This window comes from Cataglyphis hispanica, chromosome 9 (assembly GCF_021464435.1).
Source record: "Cataglyphis hispanica isolate Lineage 1 chromosome 9, ULB_Chis1_1.0, whole genome shotgun sequence".
Classification (NCBI taxonomy): domain Eukaryota; kingdom Metazoa; phylum Arthropoda; class Insecta; order Hymenoptera; family Formicidae; genus Cataglyphis; species Cataglyphis hispanica.
In genome coordinates, this window is record NC_065962.1 from 213,970 (window position 1) to 224,073 (window position 10,104).

The 10,104-nt window shown below is 36.3% G+C and overlaps 1 pseudogene; it reads left to right on the forward strand.

Moving 5' to 3' along the window:
* Nucleotides 1-6,339: 6,339 nt before the first annotated feature.
* LOC126852132 (uncharacterized) lies at nucleotides 6,340-9,619 on the forward strand (annotated as a pseudogene).
* Nucleotides 9,620-10,104: the final 485 nt, after the last annotated feature.

Genomic DNA, 10,104 nt, shown 5'->3' on the forward strand with positions numbered 1-10,104 from the left:
CGATTTGTAAATGTGTGGTACTTTGTTTAGTCTGGTAACAAATTTCGAGTTGATGCTTTAATTCTTCGAACGTTTGTATATCTCGCGTCTCGAAATCCTGCATGGCTTTTCCTTTTAGTTTGGTATATAAAATTGCTTGCATTAACGATTCTTCATCTGCGGGATTTATGTTTCGGACGGCGTATGTGCAAGCATTTAAAAATTCTTGTAATTTATGTCGCGACGTTCCGTTAAATTCGGGGATCATCGTCCTTGCTTCTTTTAGCGTAATGTGGTGCAACGCTTCTTCTGTTTCAAATATCGCGATTAATCCGTCTGTATGTTTCATCAAACGCGTCGTTATCTCGTTCTCTATTGCGATAATCTTGGTGGGGTATTTCTCTCGATGTGTCTTCCACTGCAATTATTCGCCGATTTAGAGAGTTCATATTCGCGCGTAGGTCGTTTAGAACATCAAGTAAATGCGCGTATTCTATCCATCCTTCGCGATTTACGGGGTATTATCCGCCTCCGCTAAAGTTTGGCCCATCTGTCGGATGGATCGACGCATGTTTTCGATCTCGACGTCTACTGCGCCTTGCGGTATGTTCGCGGGAATGTGAATCTTGCGGGAATCGTGCTTCGGCCATATTATTTGCCACTATAAATTTCTTCCGGATCAAATTGATCGCTTTCGTATGAGGTTAACGAAAATTCGCGTCGTAAGGATACTCTACTCGGAGTCCTGCTAATGTACGGTCTCGTGCGTCTAGTCTCGCGTTGAGTGTTGTCAGGGGATCAGTCGTGTTATTCGAAATTAGGCTTTTGTCGAAACTATTAAACGGAAATTTGCGTTCGGTGACGACGTTTTCCGGTAGTTCGGATTCGTTTTCGTTCGAGTATTGTTTTTCTAAATTTCTTCGCGCGCTATCTAAATTGTCTCGCGGCGATAAACATGAACTAATTGCTCGTTGAGTCGGTTCGCTATGTAATCACGATCGGTTCGCAATTGATCGTTTCGGTTAAAGCCTTCCGACATTCACGCAATTTTTCGGACTTACAGTAATAAGATGGTTCGCATGGTCGCTCGCAGGTACTGCTTTCCTTTGCTCGGTGCCTGGTACGACTGATGGCTTGGGGCTCGTCGTGCGGGAACGATGTGTTGTTTGTTGGGATGCCGTGGATCTTCGCTCGTCCTTGGACGCTAGAGATCCTACTCAGGTTTCAGCTGCTTGGTTCTCATCTGATAGCTTATCGTCTGTCTATGTTGCTTTCACTGTTGTCCGTCAGCTTTATTTTATGGTTTACTGACATGCCTGTTTTAACCCTTTTGCTTTGGATTTTTTCAGGTCTTTCTCGGCTGTTTTCGCCGATCCTGTAGTGATCCCACCGCTGCCACCAATTGTTGTGCCTCGTCGTGAGGCACTAGATTTCCTGGGATTCACCACCAAGGCTGGGGAGCCGAGGACCGGATTGGGAGCCGGCAAATGGGGGGACAATATGTTTCTCCTTTGTTCGAATAAACAAGTTTTATTTCTCTATATCGAGTCGCTTCCTTTTGCCTGTCGTCCCCCTTCACAGCTGTGCGTATCGCAATATAGGGTTACGTCGGCTCGAGCCTGATATCACGGTCACGGTCGCGATATCAGCTGTAGCTTTACTTGAGTAACAAGTCGTATCAGGTTGATCGCGGTAACTGCTTAATATCACTCGTTAACAATGACTACCCGATATGAATTGATTAGAATGACTGCCCGCCGCGTATTCGCGGTGGTATCTTTTATTGCCTTCTGTTTGGCTGATTTTTTGGAGGGGATCCCTTAGCGACATGACCATATATGGTTGTGTCGCTTGTTTCGAATTGTTGGGCCAAAATGCAAGTTAAGATCGTTCGATCGAAATTCCTTGCATTTCCGATAGTTCTATCCTTTCGCAATCGTTTAACCTCGGCGCGTGGCTCACTTCGTCAGCGTTTTATACAGCGCTGGTAACCTTACACACCTTTCGCAATATCTCGCTACTCGTGTTAAGAAATATCTCTTTAAGCTATTTAATATTAATAATAATTCGGTTATAGCTATTTGGGCTATAACATCATAAACAAATAGCGTATATTGCGCGTGCGGATTGAACGCTGGGAATTTTTTCTAGGAAGAGCTGTTTATCGAAGAAGGTACATACAAAAGGCGGGAAAAAGAAAAAGGGAAGCGTAGACTGCGACGTATCAGCGTCGATGTTCGGCTTTGTGCTCTATTCATCCGTCCATAAGCGACCATTCAAATATTGTTTTTCTATAAAGAATTGCGACATATTAGCGCCGATGTGTGGCTGCTATAATTTATAAATACTATAAATAAAATAGACGTCGCATCTGTTTACGATCTCTTGAATGTTAGAAACTTAAAACCGCGTGGACGCGAAGATAAACAGACGAATCGGATATTCGAACTCTAAGAACTGCACAGCAGATCTAGAATTTCTAAACAAAAAATAAAGAGAAAGATGACACATTCACAGATGATCCGTAACCAAATGATGTATATATATATATATATATATATATATATATATATATCATCATTATATATATATATATATATATATATATATATATATACATCATATATATATATATATATATATATATATATATATATATATATATACAGGGTGTCCGATAATTCGCGGATTACCCTTTAAGGGAAGGTAGAGGGTTATTCATTTTTTTCAATTGCCATAGCGAAGCATGCTTGCAAACTGCTCCTCCCATTGCTTCGCCGCGGACCGAGTATCAACTGACAGTGGGAGGCATTTTCGCGCCACGAGCTTTTCGCGGCACTTCGTTGGCTGATCTTTTAAAATTAATATTTTCTTAAATATTGAGAAAATCACAAAATGGTACAGGACTTTTCTATTCAGAATAACATTCCTCTACCTTCCCTTAAAGGGTAATCCGCGAATTATCGGACACCCTGTATATGTAGTGAAGAACGAAGGGCGTCAAAACTGCAGTATACGATTTGAGACTGTATACATCGGTCGAAAAAAGTATAGCGGATACTGTGTTGTGTGCCAAGTGTTCAGTATAGAAGAAGATTTTGTGATAATCTTTGATGATAATCTGGAAAAATGGAAAGAGACAATAATTTCGAGGCGATTAAACGAGTCTGATGAAGATTACGCACTGTCGGATGACAGTAATTACATTAGTGATCAAAGTGAGGACTTTACGGAAAGAGTTGATAGGATAGTTTCATTGGAAATCATTGCGCTAAACGGATGTACAAAATTTTGTACCATTTACTTTTTAATAAACAAGTGTTTATACGACCAAACTGGCAATTTATTGTTTGATTATTAATATCACGACGTTTCGACTATATGATTTTGGTCCTTATCAAGTGAAATTAAAATAACAATACTATAAATAATGATAGTCATGTTACAATGAAATAAATAGAATTAAGCACTTACAATTATAAGTTATAATTAAAAAGTAGAAAAGTTATAATTAAAAAGTAAAAAGAGAAAAATCGAAATGTCAAACTGACATTGTGTCAACCACTATGTTTGGAATACTGAGGTCGACTAAACGATCTTTATTAATTTATCGTATATGTTGTTTAAATTCTCTGTATCTTTTTGGAAGTTAATAGTGTTGTCAAATTTTTTAATAAAAAACATTTCAGCTATTTCTCTCTTTCTTACATGTTTTTCGTTATGTAGAATATCAGGCGCTGACCAATCGAAGTCATGATCAAATTTTAATTTGTGTTTGCTAATTACGGATAGATTACTTGCGTGCATTTTTATATTATTACAATGTTCCTTGACTCGGGTGCTTAAGTGTCTCTTTGTCTGGCCAATATACGAAGCGCTACAATTCTTACATTTTATTTTATAAACAACCTCCGTTCTATTGCTAATAGGCAAACCATCCTTGCCACGTTTAATCAGTGAATTTAATTTTTTAGGTACATTGTAAACCACTGTAAATCCCATATTTTTAAGCAACCGACCAACATCGTCACTCAAGCCTTCGACAAATGGTAGTGCGATGTAGGAGGGTTTGTCTGTACCACTTTCCCCATTACCCAGAATGCTATTGCTCCGTTGTTTCAAAAAATTCAGTCTCTTACAAATATAACGATTTATAATGTGTGTCGGAAAACAATTATTAAGTAATATCTGCTTCACGACATCAATGTTTTTTCCATGAAACTGATCGTCAGATAGTAAAATAGCATGGTCAACGAGATTAAAAATGGTGTTCAACTTATATTTAAAAGGATGGCTCGAATAAAAATTTATGTATCTATTGGAACACGTAGCTTTTCTATACCTGTTTGTTAAAATTTTTCCGTTGGAACGGATAACACTGGTGTTCAAAAAATTGATACATGAATCTGACTCTATTTCATGTGTGAATTTTAAACGTGGATGATAACTATTGAAAATCAAATTAATCTCGTCAACCTTTGCACGTGGAACAATAGCAAAAATATCATCTACGTATCTATAATACACAAGAACCGCAAACCCAAGTAAACTCAAACACTGTGTCTCCAAATCATCCATCACAATATCTGCTAAAATAGGTGATAACGGAGACCCCATAGGGCTGCCAAAGATCTATTCATAAAACTTTCTGTTAAAAGAAAAACTAGTCAAATCGAGAATAACTTCCACTGCATATAAAAATTGAGGCAAATTAAATTTTGTGTTTGGAGCAATGTCATTCCAATGTTTTTCGATAGCGCGCAAAACTAACTCTTTAGGAATGTTAGTAAATAATGCAGTAACGTCAAGTGATATCATTATTTCGTCATCATTAATAAGTTTCTCTTTCATGTCAGCAATATGTTTCTCTTTCATGTCAGTAATAATTTACGCTCCTGGACCTAAATATAGAGATTACACATTACGAACATTTCTTTCAAATGATTTCAACGAGATTCGGCAACAATTACAAAAGCTTGATGAAGTCATGGCTTAATGACAACAAGAGAATCTGTACTGCAAATCAACAATTAATTTTTCTACTTCGATGCAGAAGATTTGACTTGGTTCCATCTCATATTCAGAACTTGAAAATAAACATTTCTTTTTATAGTAATAGCGTTAACCGTAGAAGCGATAACATCACAAAGAATTACCGATACAAATTACTAAATTTAGAAATTAAAGATCTCAATTTTAATCTTAATTACTTGCGGACTATCATTAAAAAGACGGAAAAAAGACTTTTGGATGGCTTACCACATGATTTGGTTCTTAGATTTTTTGACTTGAACAAACATAAGATTTTAGCATTTAACCATAGAATTAAGAATAATTTAATCAAAAAGTTTAACAAATTAACCTCTAAACACAATACAGTTTTTAATCCGTTCGACAACATAGACAAATCACGATGGTTGGTAAATATTAGCAATAAGAATATTCCGAAGAGGGTGCTTGAGCTTTTAAGTCTGGGTGATAATTTCGGCTTACCATTACAACAATTCCATAAAAAAGATCGTATTGACATTGTACTTGGGACTATAAAAAATTTAGAAGCGAACCACCGCCTTATTTCGAATGAATTAATCGAAACAACTAGAATCTCAATTGCAAATTCCGTCGAGAGATTTTTATGTAAGAATAAACATATTAACCATCTAGACAGATATATTCTCAAAGGATTCTCTCTTTGTAAGGAATTTTTGCGTAATAACGATGATATTTTCGTCACTAGAGCGGATAAAGGCCACGTTACAGTAGTTATGGATAAAAAAGATTACTTGGAAAAAATGGAATATATGTTGAATGACCGATCTACGTACAAAAAATTGAACAAAGATCCAAGTGGACAGTTAACCTGCAGAATTAATTTACTTATTAAATCTTAGCGTGACAATGGCTTAATAGATGAGACCACATACAAACATTTAACCATCACGAACGGGAATTTGCCACGATGTTATGGATTGCCAAAGATTCATAAAACTGGTTTTCCACTACGTATCATTGTATCGTCACTAGGCAGTCCGTTGTATAATATATCGAAGTACATACACGATATTTTACATAATTCGAAATTGTAACCAAAATCTCACATAAAAGACGGTTGGTCTTTTGCTGCTGATGAAAGAGAAACTTATTAATGATGACGAAATAATGATATCACTTGACGTTACTGCATTATTTACTAACATTCCTAAAGAGTTAGTTTTGCGCGCTATCGAAAAACATTGGAATGACATTGCTCCAAACACAAAATTTAATTTGCCTCAATTTTTATATGCAGTGGAAGTTATTCTCGATTTGACTAGTTTTTCTTTTAACAGAAAGTTTTATGAATAGATCTTTGGCAGCCCTATGGGGTCTCCGTTATCACCTATTTTAGCAGATATTGTGATGGATGATTTGGAGACACAGTGTTTGAGTTTACTTGGGTTTGCGGTTCTTGTGTATTATAGATACGTAGATGATATTTTTGCTATTGTTCCACGTGCAAAGGTTGACGAGATTAATTTGATTTTCAATAGTTATCATCCACGTTTAAAATTCACACATGAAATAGAGTCAGATTCATGTATCAATTTTTTGAACACCAGTGTTATCCGTTCCAACGGAAAAATTTTAACAAACTGGTATAGAAAAGCTACGTGTTCCAATAGATACATAAATTTTTATTCGAGCCATCCTTTTAAATATAAGTTGAACACCATTTTTAATCTCGTTGACCATGCTATTTTACTATCTGACGATCAGTTTCATGGAAAAAACATTGATGTCGTGAAGCAGATATTACTTAATAATTGTTTTCCGACACACATTATAAATCGTTATATTTGTAAGAGACTGAATTTTTTGAAACAACGGAGCAATAGCATTCTGGGTAATGGGGAAAGTGGTACAGACAAACCCTCCTACATCGCACTACCATTTGTCGAAGGCTTGAGTGACGATGTTGGTCGGTTGCTTAAAAATATGGGATTTACAGTGGTTTACAATGTACCTAAAAAATTAAATTCACTGATTAAACGTGGCAAGGATGGTTTGCCTATTAGCAATAGAACGGAGGTTGTTTATAAAATAAAATGTAAGAATTGTAGCGCTTCGTATATTGGCCAGACAAAGAGACACTTAAGCACCCGAGTCAAGGAACATTGTAATAATATAAAAATGCACGCAAGTAATCTATCCGTAATTAGCAAACACAAATTAAAATTTGATCATGACTTCGATTGGTCAGCGCCTGATATTCTACATAACGAAAAACATGTAAGAAAGAGAGAAATAGCTGAAATGTTTTTTATTAAAAAATTTGACAACACTATTAACTTCCAAAAAGATACAGAGAATTTAAACAACATATACGATAAATTAATAAAGATCGTTTAGTCGACCTCAGTATTCCAAACATAGTGGTTGACACAATGTCAGTTTGACATTTCGATTTTTCTCTTTCTACTTTTTAATTATAACGTAAGTGCTTAATTCTATTTATTTCATTGTAATATGACTATCATTATTTATAGTATTGTTATTTTAGTTTCACTTGATAAAGACCAAAACCATATGGTCGAAACGTCGTGATATTAATAATCAAACAATAAATTGCCAGTTTGGTCGTATAAACACTTGTTTATTAATTTATTTACTGGCGACATTTTTAAAATTAAACATAATCATTTACTTTTTGTTATTTCACAGGTGGTACTTTAGCTGTATGTACTTCATATATGATTGCTATATCAGACATTGATTTCGGATACATATATGCTATTCGGAAGCATGTGATTGATTTACAATGCAGTGATGCAGTGGATGGTCGATACTGCTCCAATTGCAGGAATTCATTGTATCAGATCTTTCCATGTAATATGTGTCCAATTTGCACACAATAAAAAGAAGAAAAAATATGGAAAACATTGAACAGACTGAACGCGATCAGTTGGAGCTGTCGCATCAAGTCGCTATCTTAGGCGAATATTTCGCATGGAACCAGCGATGCGAAAAATTTATCAAACAGCTCGAAGAAAGCAGTCGTGCCAAGCGTCCGCGACTCTCTATCGGAGTTCGACAATTTTTAATGGCCATAATCGCGCAATTCGAGGGGGAAGGTTGTAAAGTCTCGATTATAGAGACAGTTTATATGTAGTGATGATGATTATAGTGGTAACAATAACACGGAAAGTTTGGCGAGAGATCGATACTGCGTTCGAAAACCGCGTATTGATTAACCGGTACGGTGATTAACACAAACTATATCGAACCACGTCAATTTCTTCAGGACATCAAAGACATTGTGCTCGGATACGTGCAAAACGTGATAAAAAAACATTTTAATGTGAAGATGAATACTGTATTTAACGATGAGTTTATGACAAGTGCGCAAATAAAAGCATAAATACAAAAAACTATGAACTATTTCGCACGTCAAATTTATGCGAATGGTACGAACGACGCGTTATCGAGCTCACTCTAGCATTGCTCGAAGAATTTCAAGAACGCGACAACAGATGGGCTTTCTCGCGAATACTCGATTTAACTATAAACATAAACAAGTATAATCCAATTCGCGCGCGGGATGTCATGTGAAATTATTGCGAGAAATAATGTCGAAAAAAGCGGTGATAAACGTGCAATCTAATGACAATGCGTGTTTCGCGTGATCAATGGTCGCTGTTCTGCATTCAGCTAAATTGAAAGTGGATCGAGAATTGTCGTACCCGCATTACACGACAGTGCTAAATCTCCAGGACATTGAGTTTCCAGTGTCCATTAATCACATTAAAAAATTTGAACATTTAAATAACATTTCAATAAATGATACTGTCTCAAGAAAGAGAATAATATTTTCCCGATACGACTTGTTAATGAAAACAAGGACAGACAAGTAAATTTGCTATACTTGTAGGATCCACGAGACGACAACGTAGGACATTTCGCGTGGATTAAAATTCTATCCCGCCTCGTAAGCTCACAATTAAGCAAGAAAAATCAAAGGAAATATATCTGCGATCAGTATGTATATTTAATAATAAAAAAATGAAATATATAAATGCATATATATAAAATATATACGAAAGAAAAACTAATTAATTATTTCTATTTTTTTTTTACAGATGTTTACACTATTTTAAATCCGACAACAGGATGCAGTCGCACATGGTAGACTACCAAATGAACGAATGCGCCATCCGGTTACCGAGAAGGTTAGCGAGAAGGATAAATGGCTCAGCTTCAGCAATTATAACAGAAAGGAGCGGCTTCCATTCATCGTTTACGCTGATTTGGAGTGCGTGCTAAAGAAGACCAACAGTGATCCGACAACGTCTACGTACACATTTCAACATTATGAGATATTTAGCGTGGATACTACATACAGTGTTCGTATGACGAAACATTATCTGCGTTTTGCTCTTATAGCGGCGCCGATTGTATCACGTGGTTCGCCGACAAACTCGAAAAATTAGCGCACCGCGTAAAAAATATCTACGAATGTCCCAATGGTAACTCTCTCGTACGAACAGTGGGAGACATTTCACAGCGCAACGCATTGCCACATTTGCGAGAAACCATTTGCGCCGTACGATACACGAGTACGCGATCATTGTCATCTGACCGGGCGATAGCGAGGTCCCTCGCATTCAAATTGTAATTTAAATTATAAGGACTCTTTTTACATTTCAATAGTTTTTCATAATTTATCCGGATATGATTCAAATTTTATTATCAAGGAAATAGCTACAGCGTTCGAAGGGAGAATCGACATATTACCGATACCAAAAAAAAAATATATATCTTTTACAAAAAATGTTAAACTTACAGAAGAAAAAAATCATATCAAATTGCGTTTTATAGATTCATATATATTTCTTTCAGCCAGCCTTGACAAATTGGCACCTTTTTTAAATAAAGACAAACTCAAAATTTTAAAATCGAAATTTCAAAATTTATCAACAGATGAGTTCAATTTATTGACACGGAAGGGCGTCTTTCCATATGAATATATGACTGCGTGGACAAGCTGCAGGATACGTGTTTACCATCGCGCGATTCATTTCACAGTTCTTTGACCGGTGACACTATATCCGAGAGCGATTACGCACGCCGAGACTGTCTGGAAGCGGT